The 21291-nt window shown below is 47.4% G+C and overlaps 1 long non-coding RNA gene across 2 annotated transcripts in view; it reads left to right on the plus strand.

Annotated features, from left to right (window-relative positions):
* Positions 1–21291, plus strand: part of LOC116627501 — a 38234-nt gene that overhangs the window by 8327 nt on the left and 8616 nt on the right. For both annotated transcript variants that reach the window (XR_004298488.1, XR_004298489.1), the window contains exon 2: positions 5669–5814. This is a non-coding gene — a long non-coding RNA (uncharacterized LOC116627501). The remainder of the gene's footprint in view (positions 1–5668; positions 5815–21291) is intronic.

The following is a 21291-nucleotide window of genomic DNA, read 5'->3' on the forward strand; positions in this document are numbered from 1 at the left end:
GCAGATGCGTGCACGTGCGTGCAGGTGCGTGCAGATGCGTGCAGGTGTGTGCACGTGCGTGCAGGTGTGTGCAGGTGCAGGCTTGAACGGCTGACGTCGGGAAGATAAGAGATTTCATCTGGTGACGGAGGGAGGTAGCTCTTCCTCATCCTCCAAGGCCTCCGCCTTCTTTTAAATTAAGTAGTCATGTCATGACATCCTCAGAGAAGGGGGAGGGTGGGCGTTTGAAGAGAGCGCGGATCGTCGGGTTAGTCATTGTGGAGACAGGCGGAATATTTACTGGACGGGGTTCCAGGCCCATTTGGAGGAGATGGATTGGCCCCGAGAACCAGACTCAGCTCGCACACATCTATGTGCGTATTTGTACACCCGGCTTGTGAATGTTTGCTTCATAATGTAGTGTTGTTGGCACTCTGTTCCCTAGCAGAGGAATGTGCGTCCGAGCATGTGTGTGTGTTTTACGGGGGACATGGATTCCACAGGCTCCCGAGTGTGTGAGCAGAATGTATAGATCTCAAGAGGGAGAGGATTTCAGTTCTTCAAATGTAGGTGTGACTTAGGGACCTCGGCGCCTGTTTTGCATTGGCTGTTGCAGGGCGCCACCTGCTGGAAAGCCCGCGCAACGTCGCCAGCCGGGTTTTCCAGCGCGCACTCTAAATAAAACCTTCCTTCTCGGCAAGGTCCGCGTTCCTGCACATGGCACTTCCCCCTGGCATGTGAGTTCCACTTCTTAGAGGCTCCTTTACTTTCCTTGTGTATTAAAGCAGCAACACGAAAATGCGTTCTTTTCTGACTCGGTTTTGGCCCGAGACCCCATCCGCCCTGTCGCAGTACATTTCTTGTCTGTAAGCCTCATCCGTGTCCGTATATCAAAGAAGAAGAAGGAAATGTTAGACTCACCTGGAACAGCATTAGTAAGAAATAGATTGTCGGTTAAAGGCATGGGGAGTACAGTTGCTATGGAAACCAACTTTGTCCAGATTAGGAGGTGTCTTGTTCAGCAAATCTGCATTTAGTTCCCCAGCACTTCCTGTTCCAAGTCCTCCTCCTCCTGGTTCCATAACTAAAATATGCGTTTCGGGGCGCCTGGGTGGCTCAGTCGTTAGGCGTCTGCCTTCGGCTCAGGTCATGGTCCCAGGGTCCTGGGATCGAGCCCTGCATCGGGCTCCCTGCTCAGTGGGGAGTCTGCTTCTCCCTCTCCCACTCCCCCTGCTTGTGTTCCTGCTCTCGCGCTCTCTCTGTCAAATACATAAATAAAAAATCTTTAAAAAAATAATAAAAATAAATAAATAAATAAAATATGCGTTTCTTCATAGTTTCCAAGTTGACCATTCGGGACCCTTCTGGTCTGCCGTAAGTGATCTTTTTTATAGTCAAACTGGCCCAGAGCACCATGTCCATTAAAGCTTGTTCTCCATGAGATGCTCAGGTCACACCACGAAACTGCTCTTGGTTTCTAGATTTTCATTCAGTAATTCCTTTCCTTCAAATTAACTTATGCTATGGGAGAATTCAGGGATAAATCACTCTAATTGCTTCCTCTCCTTTAATTCAGTCAATAACTCTTAATTATGGTCATTTTACATATACAAATTGTCATGATTCACAGAGAATTCAGAGAAACGCCAGGCTGAAGTACTGAGTCATTCACAAGAAAAGCAGTGTTCGCTCATTTACTTAGGCGGTCTTCAGGAAGCACCTACTCTGTGTCAGAAGTTTTGGGAGCCCGTGGGGATATCGGGGAGCAAGACAGTCATGACTGGTCTCTGCAGAGCTTTCTCTACAGTGTGGGAAACACTGATGAGGTCATCACAGAAGACTTCTGGTGAGGTCTCTGGTAGGGGAAGTCCAGAGAATGTTGTGGAATACCTGGAAGCTAGAGAGTTATGGAGGGCTTCCTGGAAGAAGGGGTATTAACCCATGACGGCAGGGAAGAACAAAATGATGCCAGGAGGGCTATGAGGCCGAAACCTAATGGTGAGAGCCAGATGATGGAGAGGCTGATAAACCTTTTTAAGGTGTTTAGATTTTTTTAACAATAAGTGTAGTTGATATCCATCCCCATGCATAGTTATAATTTTTTATTTTCTTGTGATGAGAACTTTTAAGATCCACTCTTTTAGCAACTTCTAAATATATGGTACAATATTATTGACTATACTCACCATACTGTACATTACATCCCCAGGATTTATTTATTTATTTTATAACTGGAAGTTTGTCACCTTTTGACTGCCTTTACCCATTTCGCCCACCCTGCCCCCACCTCTGGATTTTATTCCAAGATTTTATTTTAGGAGCAAATATCAGCCAGTGAAAGATTTTAAGTATGTATGTGTAAGAGGGTGGTGACCACACTCAGATTTATATGTTAGAAAGGTTATTCTAGCTGAAATTTGGAGCAGGACTGAGGGGGAGCCAGACTGGACATGAGAGCAAAGGTATGTGCGATGTGGCCCTGGCTTCTATTACGGGAGCCGGAGAGAAGTGAATGGATCCAAGAGAGATTATTGCATGGATAGGACTTGTTGGAAATTGGTTGTAGGAGGTAAGGGAAGGAGAAGAGCCTAGCTTTCTGTCTTGAGCAGAGGGGCACTTGGAGGTTTCATTTAGTGAAACAGGGAGTACCGGATGAGAAGTAGATTCTCAGGATGGCCAGGGGAGAGGAGTGTTTCCCCTTTGGATGTGCTGAATTTGAGACATCTAATGCGTGGGGCAAATATGTCAGTGAGCGTCTGGAGGTAGGAGCCCGGTGCTCTGAAGACAAATCTGGGCCGGAGATACAAGTTAGGAGTCACCCTCCTGTTGAAGGTAAACTGATGCTTGGGCTGTGGTCAACAGCTCCCAGAATGCAGGGTGAGCAAGCAGGAGTGGCCAGGAAGGAGCCCCGAGGCCCCCATCGTTTAAGGAATTGTTAGAGGAGGCAGAAGCCAGCAAGTGAGACCAGTCAGAGGGGGAGAGAACCAGGCAGGCTGCTGTAGAGCTGGTTAGGAGAAGCTTCTGGAAAGGCTGCATGCGGCACAGCATGCACGTTCCTGAGAAGGACTGATGTTTTCTTTGGGATTTAGTAATGGGTGGCCTTGTCAGGTGGGGTCCTGGGGGGGTGATCATGGGCTTCAGGGAGTTCACAGTGAGGAGAGGGGAGGAAGGGGAGACAGTGAGCTTATTAAGTCAATCTGCACCTTGTGAATTGGAAGCTAAGGGTGAGGCGGGAGCTGGAGGGGCAGGTGTGATGAGGGAGGGATGTTCTGTTTTTGGAAAGGGGGTGGTTGAGAGTGTTTCAGTACTCCCAGAAGTTATCATGCAAAGAACGGAAGGCCGAGGGGTCAAGAGGGAGCACTCAGTAGGGAGTGAGGTCCCTAAGAAGGCAGCCGGAGTTAATCAGTTATCGTGTCTGTCCTTATGAAGGAACAGTTCTAAGAGCATTGTCTCATTACACAGCCTCTCCGAGAGAGGTTCTGCTGTTAGGATCCCATTTTTTGAGTTGGGGAAACTGAGGCACAGTTGGGCACTGGGAGGAACCAAGGCCACATGGAAAGTGGTGGAGCTGGGATTCATACCCAGGCGTCTATCTCGAGACTCACAGCGCTAACCCCGAGGCCTCGTTGTGGGAGCCACAGCCCAGGGGGAGACGTAAGTAGGAGGTGTTCAGCCTTACCCTGGGACTGAGCAGGGTGGAGACGGACGCAGGTGTCAATGTGGGGGGTGTTATTGGTGTCCTAGAAATGCAGTAACAGGTTACCCCAATCTGGGTGGTTTACAAACCACAGGGATTTATTCTCCTGCCATTTGGGAGGCTGGAAGTCTAAAATTAATGGGCCATCAAGGTCTGACGTCTTGAGAAAGGGCTCCCTGGTGTGGGGCTGCATGCCTCCACCGTCAGCCTCTGTCCTCATGCAGATGGCTTCTCGGTGTCCCAAACCTCTCTGCCTTTCTCTGAGAGAGACATCTGCCATGGGATCTAAGGCTCACCCTACATCCAGGACGATCTCATCTTGAGATCCTTAATTACACCTGCAAAGATGCTTTTTCCAAATAAGGTCACCACCATGGGTTTGAAGATCTGGGCACGTCTTGTGGGGTCACAACGTGACCCGCTGTGGCTAGAAAATTGAGGGAGCCCTGCCTAAGGGATTCCATATCTTCTGTGAAGGAGGAACATGAATAATTTTCTGAGAGTGAACTCAGATGTAGAGGGATCAGGTTTCTGAGGAGAGTGAAGAAATCTTGCAGTAATTATTATTGGCATCTGGAGTCAGCTGAGTAGGAAACACTGCATGTTTGTGCAGAACAAGTCTGCTCGCATTCACTTATAGTTGTGTGATCTCCCCTGGCAGCCATGAGCCGCCTGGGCAAACAGGCGGAGAGCTGACCATGGACACGACTGAGTCACAGTCTGTGGGGAGGGGGCGTGAATGCCGGGGAGACAGACGAGGCTTAGGATGTTGGCAAGTGGTGGTTTTCTAGAGAAGGCCGTAGACGTCAAGCCAGATGTGCACGGAAGTGAAGTCAGAAGGGGCGAATGGATGAGTCATGGCAGACAGGACCCTGGGAGGAATTCGGTGAACCGGCTGTCTTAATACAAGGTTATTCTCAGAGCGTGGGGTATTGGGTTGTATTGTTTCACATGAAGAAAAGAATCTGGTTGCAGCAGAAGTAAAGAGAAGGTTGAGAGAGATGGAAAAGTCAAAGAAGAGAGAAGGCAGGAGTCTGGACAGGCCACCCATGCGGACACAGAGCCCACGGGACAGTGGCAGGGCCAGGGTGGAGGAGGCTGCTAAGGGCACGGTGTTGGACCCAGCTCCAGGACCACTGGTGGCTGGAGAAGGTGCTGAGCTAGGTGTGGTGATTGCCTTGGTCTGCCGTTCATCACTGTAGATTGTTCAGAGAGACAGAACCAATGGGGTGTGTGTGTGTGTGAGAGAGAGAGAGAGAGGGAGACAAAGACAGAGACAGAGAGAAGAGGGAAGGAGGAGAGGGGAGGGGAGGGAGAGGGAAGAAGAGAGATTTATTATAAGGAATTGGCTCCCACATGATGGAGGCTGAGTTCAGACCAAGGAGAGCTGATTGTATAATTCTAGTCTGAGTCCGAAGGTCTGAGAATAGGGAATCAGTGATGTAAGTTCCAGTCCAAGTACAAATTCAAAAGGCAGGAGGCTGATGTCTCGGCTCAAAGGCAGTCGGGCAGAGAAGAATAATTCTGCCTTCCTCTGCCTTTTATTCTACTTAGACCTTTGACTGATTGGATGAGTCTCACCCACACTGGGGAGGGCGGTCTGCTTTACTCAGCCCACCCATTCACACGTTAGTCTCATCCACACACACCAGAATAATATCTGACTAAATACCTGGGCACCCATGACTCAGTCAAGTTGACCCATGAAATTAACCATCACAAGTGTCTTGATTACACGTAGTGTCTTAATGTATTGGTCTTAGTCTCCTCAATATAAAATGAAGGGTGAACAAGATTATTTCTAAAGGTCCTTCTAATTATAACTTTTGTATTTTAAAGCAGAATCCCAAGTGCTTGGTGTGGTGTTTCTTCTTAATGGAGTATAATTCGGAAATGGCACCTGTGAATCCACAGATCTTAGAAACTGATGATTATACTCAGGGTCTGGCTATTACGCTCTCCTTACCTGCCTTTTTTTTTCTAATCATAAAGGTTTTGATAGAACACCTTTAAGAGTACAGCTCTAGGAGCCTCTCATTAACACACAGTTCCGGAAGGTTCCCGGACGGCGGGCCCAGCTCTGGTTGTAGAAGCTGCTTTCACTGAACACGAGGGATGCTGGAGCACTAACCTCTCAGGTGAGTTCCTCGAACGGGTTCACGTAGCGGGCTTGCTCAGGGAATGCACTCCTCTGTGTGGCCGTTCTTGACTTCCCTCCCCGCCCGCGCCGTCGGGACCAGGGCCCCTGCTGCTGTCCCCTCCCTAGCACTCCTGCCATGGCGCTCTATGCACGGGATTGCTTGTCCTTTATTTCTGTCTCCCCCACACAATGACTGACACAGAAGACACGGTGAATTAATTGAGACTGATGTCCTGTTATTGTGGGCTTAGGACGAATTCGTCCTTCTCTTGCTTGTCGCCACATCGAGCAGCTCTTTGATACAGCTCACGGTGCTGGCAGCCAGGACAGTCATGATAAACACGACCCAGGAGGTCCTGACCCTCGGGAGGCATGTGTGCAAGTAGCAGAAACTGACGAGACCAAAGGGAAAGCCGCGGGAAACAAGAAGTAGTGGCTGCCATTTGTAATTCATTTGTCATGGCGGGAATAAGTAAGAGACTGACAGGTATCCCTACTTTGGTGAAGAGGAACACGATGTCTTTGTCAGTTGGTGACGTGGGAGGGAACTGGGGAATTCTCCAGCAGAGGCTTGGGGTGGAGAAACGGGAGGCACGTGGGGTTGTGCAGGGACCTGCGCTGGTCCCCGTCCAGAGCGCGCTGGGGGTGGGGGTGGGGAGGAGATGTAGCAGGAGCATCATGGGTGGAGGGGACCCTACCGTCCGGGGATAACGTAATGGCAGGAAAGACCCCAGGATGTAGGTTTGAGGTGTTCTAAAGATAAACATTGATTTAGATTTGCTGATGTGATCAGATTTGTGGGCATGGATGATGAAAACAGGAGGCAGGCATGTCTCTGACGTAATGGATGGCCGTGCACTGGTTTGGGGAGATCTGGAAGAAGAGAGGCTTCGGGGGGGGTATAGGTAGGATGGGGGGCTGAGCACCCAGCGGTTCTACTTTCTCACCAAATGATGAGGTGACATCCTTAACTGAGCGAGCCTCTGTTCTCCTGGTGACATGGAAGCTAACTTGCTGGTGAGAGATAATTGACTCTCTGGTCGGCTTGGATTTCTGCTTTTTGGCACCTGTTCATCTGTGCTTTTTGTTTTCTGAAAGTTGTTGGTTGTGATAATTACTGTTTGGGTTTGTGTTGTTGTTGTTGTTGTTTGATGAGATTTAAAATTCTGTGTCAGCGCCCGGTCAGCATATCATGCTTTGGGGGCAATGGCCGGCAGGGCGGCGGGCCGTGTGAAGTGGGAGAATTGATCTGATCATCACGGTTGACAGAGGGGTTTCTTGAAGGTTCAGAGGAGACAGGTGTTGGAGAAAGAGCACATTAAGCATCGTAGAGAAAAGGAGGGATGGAGGTGCACAGCTTTGCCGTGCACTGCACAAAAAGTGACACTCATTTCCACCCTACAGAATTTTAGTCCAGTTGCCACGACTCCCCGGGCCGCTCGGGTGCCCTTGTTGGGCTCAGGACAGCATGCACGAGAGTGGGGGCTGCCCAAGGGACCCGTGCTCATCTGAGGTACATTAATTCTTTATTGTGAAATAAATTATTCATACCCAACGATGTATATAAAATATATACACAGTTTAAAGCATGTAATTACAATCATAAAATAAACACTCAAGTCTCAACCAGTCAGCTGAAAATGAGGACACTGCCCGTTCCTTTGACAATTCTTGGGTTTTCGCCCCCAGCCCCTATGGGCGACCCTCACCCCCTTAGCTTTCTGTATGGTTAGATCTCAAATGCAGCTATCCTGAAATAATATGTTAGCTAGTTTTGCTTATTTTTAAACTTCTTATAAATGGACATATATTCTTTTTGTTCCCTCATGACTATATTTTCTGAGATTTATCCATGCTTTTAGAGGTACAACAGTTAACTTACATTCATCAATAGATACTGCTCCATGGTAGGAAGATGTGACGATTTATTAATATATCCTGCCTTCGATGGACATGTAGTTTATTTCCACGCTTTCTCATTTATAAGCAATGCTGCTGGGATATCCTTGTATCTCCTGGTGCAAGGTTTTTCAGATTATATACTTGGGAATGAAATTGCTGAATCTTAGGTGATACTCCTATCACCAGGGTATGCTTCATTGCTTTCAAAGTGATTCTCCCAATTTTGGATTGCATTTTCATGACCGGTAATCCCAGAGACTTTGCAAATGTGGAAACAGAGCTCCTGCCTGGTCACCCTCGCAGAGACAGCCATGCTGCAGGAAATGGGGGGACACTCCAGGCCAGTGAGGCGCTGGCAGCGCATTTTCCTCGTTCCGTTTCTTCCTTCACTCACTCCTGTTCTCGGACAGGAGTATCTCTTACCACATGGAGGTGTTTGGGGGGCTTCCCGGAGGCTAAGAATGTCCGAAATCAGGAGATGTGAGGTTAGAGGCAGAAAAGGCAGAGGGCGTTGGGGAGTCTGGAATGCCTGTCAAGCCATGGACGGGAGGAGGTTGACCTGCACACGTTTGGCCATAATTCCTGAACCAGAGTGGAAGGCTTCTGCAGCTCCCAGAGTCACCGTGGGACTGCTGTGAGAATCTCTTATCCCGGACGGACACAGAAGTGTGGGATCACCGCCGGAAGTTGCGCTGTCCTGACGCTCGGGCCGCCGTGCTTCCTGGAACACCGGGCTGTCACCTGCACACCCTCCCTTTCCCCAGAGGCTCAGCCCCGAGCCAGTCACATTAGAAAAAGAGCCTCTAATCCTCACAAGACTCCTGAAGAGCAGGGATTGTGCTAACTTCGGGGATGAGAAAACTGAGGTTCGGGGGGTCACTGGCTTCTAGGTGGCCGAAGCAAAGTGTCCCCGCCGTCTAATTTCACCTGGGCTCTTCCTCCCGGTATCTGACCCGCTCTTCTGTCTCCGGTCCTTTCTCACCCTGTGACCCTCAACAAGGGCTTTAGATGAAAAAGTCACCGTTCACATAAGCACTCACGTAACAGGGAAAATCACTGTGCGGACCTCGTCCATTCTAGGAAGAGCAGCGTTCCAGACCACACAGGGTCTGTCTCCCTTGACGTTATTATTGTCTTTGTGTTTATATCTGTCTCCTAAGTCAAGTCTTGCCGCCTGTGGGTTTAGTCTGCCCTGTAGCTCGCATGTGCCTACAACTAGGTAGGTCTTGTCTGTAGATCTTGCTTCGGTGTCTTGTGGGTCCTGCGTGATTTTGCTTGCATCCTGTTTTGCTGGCAGAGAGCATATTCCCCTCCTAACACTCGGGGCTCTTAGCAGAGGCTTTCCTGGGATGAGCAAACTCACACACTCATCCCCTAGCTCTGACGATTGTCTTGGAGAAGCAGTCAGGCTTAGCAGCACACCCGGCCTGCCGATGTCCCGATCCCTGGGGACACTGCCGTCACGGCCTCTCAGGCCCTTCCCTTGTCCAAGGACACCTCAGCCTGCTGATAGGGGGTCGGGGCAGAGCGAGGCCATATCACTCAAATGAGGGGAAAATCGGAACATTGGTCTCCCTTCTGGTGAGGCTCGGGACATCCTGTTGCCACCACGTGGGAGGCACCAGGGGGAAAAGTTATTCAGATCACCCCCCTCCCTGCACAACCTTCCTGCTGCCTCCCACACTGGGGCCACCTCCCCTGGTTCTCCGGTGGACCCCGCAGATGTTGGGAATGTCAAGGCCATGATCTGTGGAGTTGTTCTCTAGGGCCAACCCCCAGACAGTAAGTTGAAATGAAAAGAAATCCTAAACTCTTCTCATAATGGTCATGCCACAGGAAGACAAATATGAGGGGCTTTTGTTTCCAGCTCCTATGGGCAACTGGTTGCCCTGGAATCCTGGATCCTCTGCTTTCAAATTAGGGAGAGAATCTCCAAAAATAACAAAGTTTTCTGAGGATAGCAATAGACAAGACACCAGAGGTTTTGTGGGGTCTAGAACAGGGCCTGGCAAACGTTTCCGGCAGAGGGTCAGAGAGTGAAGGTTTCAGGTTTTGTGGGCCCTTCTGTCTCTGTGGAACATAAATCTTTGAGTGGATTTACAATCCTTTAGAAAATACAAACACCGTTCTTAGCTTGGGATCCTTACAAAGCTGGACCACAGGCTGGATTTGGCCTGTAGCTTGCCAACCCCAGTCCTACAAGGACGCCTTCAACTTCAGAGCCACGAAATATCAGAGAAAACACTGCTAGAATCTTAATGTGGTAAATTCTGAGAGGAAGCCATGAGCGGAAATAGCAGGATCAAGCATGACTACTTAGGAAATAGTTTCTGGAGAAGAGAATGAACGAGGGAAGGGAAAGGAAGAACAGAGTGTCCAGAGCACAGGTGAGAATCTGGGGAGGCGGCGTGAATGAGGCAGAGTCTCTCCTGAGCAAGTACACGCATGCCCTGTTGTGTGGCCGACCGGATTTGTGTGGGGACTTGAGAAGGAATGTGCTCCCTTCTTGTGGTCCTAGCTACAGTCCTCTTTCAACTGTGTCCGGTCACAGTCCTTCACTCACCTTCCTGCCGCGTTCCAACGCCATTGGTTTAGTGCTCCTTCTATTAGTTATCAGGATAAAAGACGGAGAGAGAGAGAGAGAGAGAGAGAGAGAAAGAGGGCATCATTGTGGTGGGGCATTGGTTGGCGGGGGTGGGTAGGAAGACAGCAGGAGCTGTGGGAAGCTCTCTGTGGATTGAGAAGTAAATGCAGGAGTACCAGCCTTGTAACTTTAATCAAAATACAAACCATTTTCTCCCCCAGTTCATCAGAAAATATTCAAGGCAGAGAAGGAGAAAAATCCAAACATGAGCTGAGAGGTAATACATGTCCAAGAGAAATTGAGGAAGGGAGCTCACGTGCTAGCCCAGGTGGGAACACAGGTGAACAGGCTACTCTTTGCTAGAAGATAATATGAAAGACAGATTTCTAAATACCCTAGAAATAGTGGCCATTTCAAGAAAGACCCATTTCCCCAGCATTCTGCAAGAGCCCTGAACCAAGAGTTAAAGTATCTTGGCTTTTGTCTCAGCCGACTCCTTCCCAGCTGAGACCTCCAGCGATTAGCTCATCTGAGTCTGTTTCCTCATCAATGAAATGGAGATTATATGGGTTTTTTCCCTATTTCATTCCATTGTTTGGATTTGTACGTGGATACTGAAGGGCTCTATAAAGTATTAAGAACTATGATTATGAAAGAGATATTATTAGTTTCTGTATTTAATTCCTATTTATTAGTGTTTCAGTAGTGCGTTGCCTTTACTCATACACGGCTGGCTGTGTACTGGGATTGACTGGTATCCCAGGGACGACCTGCCTCTCAAATTTCTGCTGAATTGGACTGTGACAACATGATTAAATCATTTCAGAGGGATCCAAAGTCTCTACAGTCCTCAGGTTATGAAAATAAGAAACATTAAAACCAAATGTATCAAGGATGGGACCCAATTCACCTGTGGGCATCCTCGTTCCTGATTAGCTGGTCCCCTAGCCGTGTCTTCAGGGAAAACAGCAGGGTACCTCTGGAGGCGTCCGAGAGCTTGGGGTCACCATGAAAGCAGCAAATGCCTGCCAGGAGAACACCGGAGGGGAGCAAGGCATTCAGGAAGAGAGGAAAGGTCTCCTGCACCTGGCTTCACAGTTGTGATGGATGCTGATTTGTTCTGCCCAGACCTAGGGTGTTTGAGAGATGGCAGCCTGTGACCTTTCCTCCTTTGCCTTCCTTCCTGGTGCCACGTTTCCCCAAACACATATTCTTAGAACAGGACCCTGACAAACCCTCTTGAGGCTATGATGATGTAGACTGATAAGTTTCCACCAAAAATTCATGCTCCCCTTCCAAGGGCCACCTTTCCTGATGGCCTTGCATCTGGATGGGGCTGGTGAGTAGATTGATGTGTGTCTCTTGTTACAGGCTGAGGTGGTTAAAAAGCATTTTGTCCGCTTTCTGTTTTCTTGTCTGCTTACTAGATATTGATGTCAGCAGCGATGCTGGAAACCGAGTCTTGAAGATGAAATGGTCACAAAAATGGAAGGAAATGGGGCCTCTGGGTCATCTGTGTCACTGCTTGAAGGAGAGCTGCCCGGTTGGGAACACTTACACGGGCCTGGAATGTGAGCAACAAGCCCACATTCCAGTGGGATTTGGGGTTTTCTGGGGCAGCAGCTATTATGACATGGATTAATATGGCCACTGATCTTCTCAAACCTTGCCAGACTCTTCTGTTCTCTGTAAGTGGGATCGGCTAGACATTTCTGTTGAGCTTGTCCTCTCCCTTCTCTCCTCGGATTCTTTCTACCCTCCCTGCTGTCATGTCCTTGGATGAATAATGACCGCAACAGAGAGCAGAGGGAACAGGGCAACAATGGTTGTTTCATTCATGAATTCCTTTATTCACCCATTCACCGCTTTCCCTCTGCATGACTTGACTACATGGCCATAGCCCAGGAGTTGGATGGGAGCCAGGGACGGACGTTGGCGGGCACCTGGTCTAAGCTCTTAGGGTGGCAGTAAAGACCGTAAGTTTCCATGGTGGGACTTCATATTGAGAGCCGAGGGGAAGAGGGTTTGTCACCACTTTATACCCTGGGAATTTGTTTCTTTTTCATTTCTTACATTCCATTTGGCAGGTACCTTTGAAATGTAGGATTTGTTGGTGGAGTACCCTAAGGTCATTACCTGGTTTATCAAACTGGCCCCGGAAGACCAGAGAGTTGTTCCCACCTAAAGTCGTGCTGTGTGCCTGGAGCCCAGGTTTAAATACTTGGATAGAAGAGAAACCAAGAGCCCAAGCGTTGAAGAGGCTGAAGTCACCCATACATGGCAAATAAATAAAAATCTAGAAAAGAAAACCAAACAAAAATAGCCACTTACAAAAGCACACCAAACTTGTCCCTGAGATCTCATAATTTTCCCACTTAGGTGGATTGTGCTCACAGGTACACTCACAATATCAAGTAGTTTGTACTTAGAGTGTTTGTAACTTGAGTGGTAAGAGTTTGGTAAGCCTGGTTTCTAAGCAAGAAAATCCCTCCACAGTCACATAGGTGATTAAGTGGCTTAACTGGAATGGGAAATGGGACGTGAGGGCTTCCTCAACAGCTCCTATCACTCATTTGTACAGGAAATAGAGAATCCCACATGTTGAATAAGACTTTAACTTTTCCACCGCCGCCAAACACATGGTTCTTGGGGGAAGAGCTTGAGGTGCTGGATTCTGACAAGACTCTGGTTGGAATCCTGACTCGGCCACTTACTGTCTCTGGGACTTGGGGCAAGTTACTTCAGTTTTCCCATCAGTCATGGGGATAATCATATGACCTACCTCAGAGAGTTGCCAGAGGGATTAAATGAGCTATTAGACGTAAATCATTACAGCAGTAACTGCTGAATTATAATTGGCCATTGTGATTATTGTCTTTCTGTTGTAGGTTAAATGAATTTCCTCCCCGCCAACATCTGTCATTTCCTGACTTGTTAATTTTAGCCATTCTGACTGGTGTGAGGTGGTATCTCATTGAGGTTTTTTTTTTTTTTTTTTTTAAGATTTTATTTATTTATTTGAGACAGAGAGAATGAGAGAGAGAGAGAGCACATGAGATGGGGGAGGGTCAGAGGGAGAAGCAGGCTCCCTGCCGAGCAGGGAGCCCGATGCGGGACTCGATCCAGGGACTCCAGGATCATGACCTGAGCCGAAGGCAGTTGCTTAACCAACTGAGCCACCCAGGCGCCCTCTCATTGAGGTTTTGATTTGGATTTCCCTGATGCCGAGCGATATTGAGCACTTTTTCATGTGTCTGTTGGCCATTTGGATGTCTTCTTTGGAAAAATGTCTGTTCATGTCTTCTGCCCATTTCTTGATTGGATTCTTTGTTCTTTGAGTGTTGAGTTTGATGAGTTCTTTATAGATTTTGGATACTAGCCCTTTATCTGATATGTCATTTGCAAATATCTTCTCCCATTCTGTCAGTTGTCTTTTGGTTTTGTTGACTGTTTCCTTTGCTTTGCAAAAGCTTTTTATCTTGATGAAGTCCCAATAGTTCATTTTTGCCCTTGCTTCCCTTGCCTTTGGTGATGTTTCTAGGAAGAAGTTGCTGCGGCTGAGGTCGAAGAGGTTGCTGCCTATGTTCTCCTTTAGGATTTTGATGGACTCCTGTCTCACATTGAGGTCTTTCAACCATTTGGAGTCTATTTTTGTGTGTGGTGTAGGGAAATGGTCCAGTTTCATTCTTCTGCATGTGGTTGTCCAATTTTCCCAACACCATTTGTTGAAGAGACTGTCTTTTTTCCATTGGACATTCTTTCCTGCTTTGTCAAAGATTAGTTGACCATAGAGTTGAGGGTCCATTTCTAGGCTCTCTATTCTGTTCCGTTGATCTATGTGCCTGTTTTTGTGCCAGTACCATACTGTCTTGATGATGACAGCTTTGTAATAGAGCTGGAAGTCCGGAATTATGATGCCGCCAGCTTTGCTTTTCTTTTTCAACATTCCTCTGGCTATGCGGACATCATTAGTTTTTGATGTAGTGTTCCATGATTCATTGTTTGCATATAACACCCAGTGCTCCATGCAGAACGTGCCCTCCTTAATACCCATCACCAGGCTAACCCATCCTCCCACCCCCTCCCCTCTAGAACCCTCAGTTTGTTTCTCAGAGTCCATAGTCTCTCATGGTTCATCTCCCCCTCCCATTTCCCCCCCTTCATTCTTCCCCTCCTGCTATCTTCTTCTTCTTCTTTTTTTTTTAAACATATAATGTATTATTTGTTTCAGAGGTACAGGTCTGTGATTCAACAGTCTTGCACAATTCACAGCGCTCACCATAGCACATACCCTCCCCAGTGTCTATCACCCAGCCACCCCATCCCTCCCACCCCAACCCCCACTCCAGCAACCCTCAGTTTGTTTCCTGAGATTAAGAATTCCTCATATCAGTGAGGTCATATGATACATGTCTTTCTCTGATGGTCACCCACCATCTTGATGAATTTCACCTCCTCATCTAGGAAGTGGCTCCAGGAAGTCACAGAGATAGAGTCTGCGTGGGGAGAACCCAGAGCATGCAGCTCCAGAAGGGTCTGGTTCAGGCTCTGCTCCAGAGGCAGGGTGGCTTCCATGGTGTCCACGGTTTCACCCCACTCATCCTAGGATGATTTGTGCGCAAGCGTGCGAAGAGAGCGTGGCCGCTGCACTGGTTTTGCATCTTTAAGAGACATTCAGCACCCTCACACTTCTCCTCAGCCAACTCACAGAAGTGGCCAAGACCCTCCGGAGCCACACCCTCCTGGTGGAAATAGAAGCCCAGAGAGAGGTAGGTGTAGGATGCTCACAGATGCATGTTGACCAGGTGGTTGATGGCGGCCTCCACCTCGGTGGAATAATTCTGGCGAATCTGGGAGCTCATGGTGGATTGGTAATAAGTTGCTAAGCTCCAAATAGGGTGTTGGCTGGTCCCGAAGGCAGATTGTGGCCAAGGAGATGGCTCTGAAGGTTGGGACTGGAAGAAAGGTTGTGGTTGAAGGCTGGTAGAAAGGGCATCCCTGTGTCTGTTCCATCCACACACTGCTGAAGCGAGAGACAGATCCACAGGACCACCGGGCGCGTTGTTCAAGGTTTTCATTATATGAGAAAAGACAAAATATGGAAACAAAGAAGTTTAATGGGGGGGGGCTATAATATCAAATCTGAGTTAATATCAATACAAGCACAAAGTTAATGTAATACAATCTGCACATAATCCATATAAACTATAGCAGTATTATATACAACCTAATCCATGTGAACTGTTAATCTATATTATGCATCCATACATATGGGGGAGGTGGGGAGAAGGGACAGAGAGAGAAAATGCAGGAGTTTGCTCTGTCCAGTGAAAGGGCTTGGAATCCGTTATGTCCGGGAGCAATGAACACACCTGACCTTCAGGTGCTGTCTTCTAAAATACCATTCTCACTAGAAGAATCAGGACTCCTTCGAGGAATGGCGAGTTCTAGGTTTAAGGCAGGGGATATTGAAGGCGAGCTTAAGATCTCTCACAGTATCAGAATGAGAGGAAATGCCAAAGACTGACTGGGTCCTGTCGAAAGAACCCAGATGAAGGGCTCTCACCAGCCAAATTTGGGACAATATGAGCATCAAAAAGAAGAAGGTTTGTGATTGATCGTATGAATAAAAATGTCAGCCTTTAATGATAAAAAAAAAAAAAAGTAAGAGAAAAGGAAAAACAAGAGAAAGGGGAAATAAAACTGTCTTTGCTACCATGCGGATTCTTAGTACACAACTCTTATTCTGAAAATTCGTAGTGAAGAGGAAATAAGTAAGCTTTACCTTGTTTATTATTCGTCTGGATAGGTAGGTTTTATGCTGCAGTAATGAACAACCTTAAAGTCTTGGTGGCTTAAAACAAGAGTTTGTTTCTCACCTTCACTATGTATCACTCTTGGGTTCGCAGGTGTTCTGATCCGCATCATCCTCCACAGGGACTCGGTCATTTAGGATGCTGCTGGTCTCTGAGGAAGTGGAAGGAAAGTGCTGGAAAGTACATCCACACACCTGCTCATATTTCATTGGCCCAAGCAAGTTACACGGCTGTGTCCAAATTCAGGAGAGTGGAAAGTTCAATCCCATGATGGCAGATTCGGTAACTTTTGTAGGAAATAACCTCCTCTCCTCTGCCCCAGGAGCAGAGGGGCTGACTGTGTGACTTGCTGTGGCTGATGAGGGTGGGGGTCAGTGACGGCATGCTGGCCCAAAGCAGAGGCTCTGGGAGGCACGTCCCACTTTCCCTTTCTCCTTCGCACTCAGCTCATCCCGCGGAAGGAGAGCAGGCCCCCGGGAGCCACGGCTTCCTCATTTGGATGCCTGGTGACCCTGACCCATCACCTGGAGCCACACCCAACACTGCAGCTGAGCCAGAGCCAAATCACAGCTCTGGGAGCAAGCAGTGTTTGTTGTGATAAGCCACCATGATTTGGGGCTGTTTGTTATGAAGCTGGAGCTGACTGATACACCCATCCAGGACCCAGAGGGAAGAAGAAAACAGCGTGTTGGTGAACAGCTGCCTCTCAACGAAGGAGCCCTTGTGAGTCCCGTGGGAGATGGCACCAGCCAACAGAGTGCTTGGATGGGGCCTCAGCATCACCCTACGGACTCCTTGCTCTTTGCAAAGGTTAAGGGTTCCTTTGAAACAGAGAGCGCTAATGTCAAGTCGGCCCCACGGCTTGCGCCGCCCGCCCCCTGCTGAGTCAGTGTAAGTGATAGCACTCTCTTTGCAACGGTTTGCCTAAAATGTTCATCGATGTTTACGCAGGGCTTCAGTCCAGAGTGCGTACGGGAGACTCGGGAGTCTGGCAAACACCAGCCCGAGAACCAGCACACGAGGAACGTGGTAACTTTACAAGGCGATTGTCTGAGACGCCTCAAAGTGTCAGTCCATGGGGATCAAACAGCCACCTGTGTGGGGGGCTGTTCTGATTTCAAAGTGACAAAAGGTATAAAACAAATGTTGCGCTTACTCCCTGATACGATTCTAGGTTGAAAAAAAACTGTGAAAGTGCCGGTTGCTCAGTTTGGGAAATCTGACTCCAACGTGGCCATTGGGAGCTAACAGGGTATTTTTGATAATATTCCTAGACTTGATAGAGGTATCAAGGCTATTTGAAGATTTTTTCCTTATTATAGGAGATGCAGGCTAAAGTGTTTAGTGGCTAAATATCATGATATCTAACCCAGTTTCAAGTGGTTCAGCAATAAATTTATACAGGTAAACACATATCCATATAATGTTTGCAATTAAGGGAAAATGTTAACATTTCTTGAGTCTAAGTGATGGGTATACAAGTATCTTATTCTGTCAAATATATATTTGAAATTTTTCATAATAAAAAAAGCTAGAAACAAAACAAAGCAAGATATGGCGGCGGGGAGGGTGTGAAATTCAGATCTGTGCCCAAAATGTTGCCCTCATCCCGAGGTGCACGAGGTAAGTGTGGCCGTGATTCGTTTTCTCGTCCCTGCTTCTGGGCCATTTCATTTCAGGGATTCTGAGCTTGAACGGTTGCTCTTGGCCTTCTGCATCCTGAATCTTTTTCTCTTTACAAAGAACCATCCATTGATTAGGGAGAGAGATCAATAATCACACTTTACTTGACTTATGGCCCCTCTGGAGAAACCATGTCTTACTTGATGGCCTGGTGCTTCTTAGTTTTAGAAAGAATAACATTATATATATATTATAGATGCATGTACTTGACTTTGATGTGTTAATATTTTTCCTGTATTCCAACCTATCCTGCCTCATTGGACAAGGCGTTTCTCTTCTTTAAGGTTAATTTCACCTTTGCTCCAGAGCATGTCCTTTTCTGATGCCTTCAGGGTCTGATCTGGTCTGTGATCCTCTCTCTTCACGGCCTCTTGACTCTTGGCCTTCAGCTTAACACACACACAATTTGTAGAGCCAATTTGTAGGTCTTATATTTCTGCTGGACATCAGCCTGGTGAGCTACTGGCATGAATTTACTATTTCTAATACAGTCTGTCAGATCATCTCGTACCTTTGGTGTGTTGAGGGGGTGGTTCCAGGAGAATCAAGGCTCTATGTGCCTCTGCCTTAGGGCTGGGAGATCATCTCGATTTCCTAGTGGACCTGCGCATGCCAGCTCAAAGGCCGCAGCGTTGTACTAACGTGGTAACTGGTGTTACCAGCCACTTCACTGCCCCGTTTCTCTGGTGGGGCTTCCCAGCTCACTCACCGCTCTGCCTGGCTATGCGGGTAACCACGACTGCAACCTGGACCTCACTCGAAGCTACAGGGATGCATTGGCTCACACGGCAGACAGACTGGAATGTTCTCAGTGGTGGTTTTCAAACTTTACACATGGTGACAGCTTGCTGTGGCCGGGAGCTTTGGATTTATTAGGTCTGGGATGTTGTACTTCTGGTAAGTTTCTAGGTGAGGCTGACATTGCTGGTCCAGGGACCACACTTTGAAAACCACGGCTCTAAGCATGAACTCCCTTGAAAATGGGGAAAGGAGATGAAGCAAGAGCTCTTTGTTTTCATTTCCCTATACCTAAAATATCTTTGGCTGAGGTCTCAAGTTAATAGGAGAAAAGCAGTTCCAGCTTGAGTGAAAAAGGGAACAGAAGGCTAAGAACTTGATGGGAGGAACCCTAAAGCCCTTCGTTAACCAGGCCCTTTCTTCTGGGGCTTAGCACTCAGTGACCCTGCCGGAGGGCCAAGTTTGCAAGGGAAGCGAGCGGGTGGTGCCTTGTCCTTGTCTTTCAAAGCCTTCTTTTTATCATGTCCCATTGCTAATAAATGCAAAGCTTTACCTAGTATGTTTTTCCACCCTACCAAGACAAATAGTCCTCCTGAAGCTTTGGCTCAAGGACTAGTCCGCCGTAGAACAAGATCCAAGTGAGGTAAGGCCTGTGCGCAGTTTTCTGGAAAAAGCTCTGGGAAGCCAGTTGCTGATCAGAAAATTAGTGACAGGTTTGTGTGGCGGGAGGAAGATCTGGTATTGACTATATTCCAGAAAAGGAAAAGCCGTGGGTAGTCTGACTTTAAACCTTCAGTTGACTGGGGGGGATAGATGTCACCTTTTATTTTACCACAACGGAGACCTTAACAAAGGAAATGCATTTGGCTGAGGTGGGAATTAGAATATGTTGTGTAGGGGGTTGACCCAGCTGGAGCCTAAAAGGAATTCTGATTTTTCTGGGTGTGTTGGTCTGCAGGTGTCTTATTGACATGAGTTTATATTTAGAGGCTTTTGATTTCTGGCTGAAGGAGGGAGAAGCTTAAGGGCTGGGGAGCAGTTCCTAGGAAAAAGACAACAGTGACGTGACAAAATTATTATAAGGTTAACGTCAGAGCACAAAACTGTATTCTGCATTATTCCCGCAATTAAAAAAATACCTAGCAGATGAGCTCTCACTTCACAAACTCAGATAGGCAAGAAGTATTTTATTTTTTAAAAGATTTTATTTATTTGAGAGAGAGAGAGAGAAAACGAACGGGGTGGGGAGGGGCACAGGGAGAAGCAGACTCCCCGCCGAGCTGGGAGCCCGAAGAAGCATGACTTTTTAAATGCTTTCTATTACACATTTTCATTTCCATTTTTTGTAGTCTATTGGATGGCAGAAATTTTACTTCAGTCCATTTAAGATTGGACCCCATTTTTTCCCACAGTCACAGCTGAATCCCTAGAGTTTGGGGAACGAATTAGATTGATGTGATAACTTTCCTTTAAAATTTGCTGAGACATCTTTAAAGCCCTATTGAAAATATAATAAATATTTCTGAGTGTGCCGTCAGATGAAAGTTGTTAATTGTGTCATTCGACTCTCCGGTATCTTGGCTGAATGCTTGTGGCTGTTTGAAGTATAATTTATGGAAAGCAGTGTGCTATATTCTCCCACTTTCACAGTGATTTATCAGTTTATTCCTGCAGGTCCATCACTTTCGGTGTAGATCCAGAGTCTATTTAATAACGTGCATCCATGTTTAGAATGGTTATATTGCTTTGGTAACTTTAATCATCGCGCAGAAACTCTGTCTTTAATGAAGCTATTTGCCTTAAAGTCTTCTGTGGCTGTCATTAACGTGGCCAGACTGGCTGTGTCTGGTTGTTACTGGGCTGATGTATCTCTTCCCATTCTCTGCCTTCCCACGGTTCAGTGCTTTCATGCCTTAGGTGTGTCTTTTTGCAAACAGCCTCAGAGCTGCATTGTGTTGCAATCCACTCTGACATTCTCATTTAGGTGGCAAGTTCAGTGTATACGTATGGGAATAATTGATATATTTGGATTTGGTGTTACTATTTGTTTTCATATTATACTTTCCAGTCTAGGTTTGTGTCCCTCTCTTCAAAAATCCTTTCCTAGGAACAATATTCATATATCTCCCTTGATCCCTGTTTCCTGCATCTGCGGGCACATGTCATTTTCTTAAAGTCCAATTAAGTTGCTTCCTGGTGCAGCCTTTTTGTCTGAATATTTAGCAACAAGTTCTTTCTCATTTGTAAATCGAGGTGAAATTCACACGCTATAAAATTAACCATTTTACAGTGAATAATTCTACGGCATGTCGTATACTACTAATGTCTAGCCGCCACCGCCGGCCAGTTCCAAAATTTGACAAGTTCCCTCTTGCCGTGTGCAGACGGTCCCCAACTTACAGTGGTTTGACTTACAATTCTCTTTTGACGTCATGATGGTGCACAAGCACTGCACAGGGGAAACTGTGCCTTGAGTTTTGAATTTGGGTCTTTTCCCGGGTTAGTGATGTGCCGGAGACCCCCTCTCGTGATGCTGGGCTGTGGGCAGCGGCCGTGGCTCCCAAGCAGCCACGGGGTCACCAGGGTCAACAACCAGCGCGCTGACCACCATCCCAGCCCCGTGCAACCATTCCGTTTTTCACTTTCAGTACAGCACTCAGTAAGTTACATGAGCTATTCAACGCTTTATTATTAAATAGGCTTTGTGGTGGATGATTCCGCCCGCCGCAGGCTCCTGTAAGCATTCTGAGCG

Source organism: Phoca vitulina, unplaced genomic scaffold (assembly GCF_004348235.1).
Source record: "Phoca vitulina isolate PV1807 unplaced genomic scaffold, GSC_HSeal_1.0 scaffold97, whole genome shotgun sequence".
NCBI lineage: Eukaryota > Metazoa > Chordata > Mammalia > Carnivora > Phocidae > Phoca > Phoca vitulina.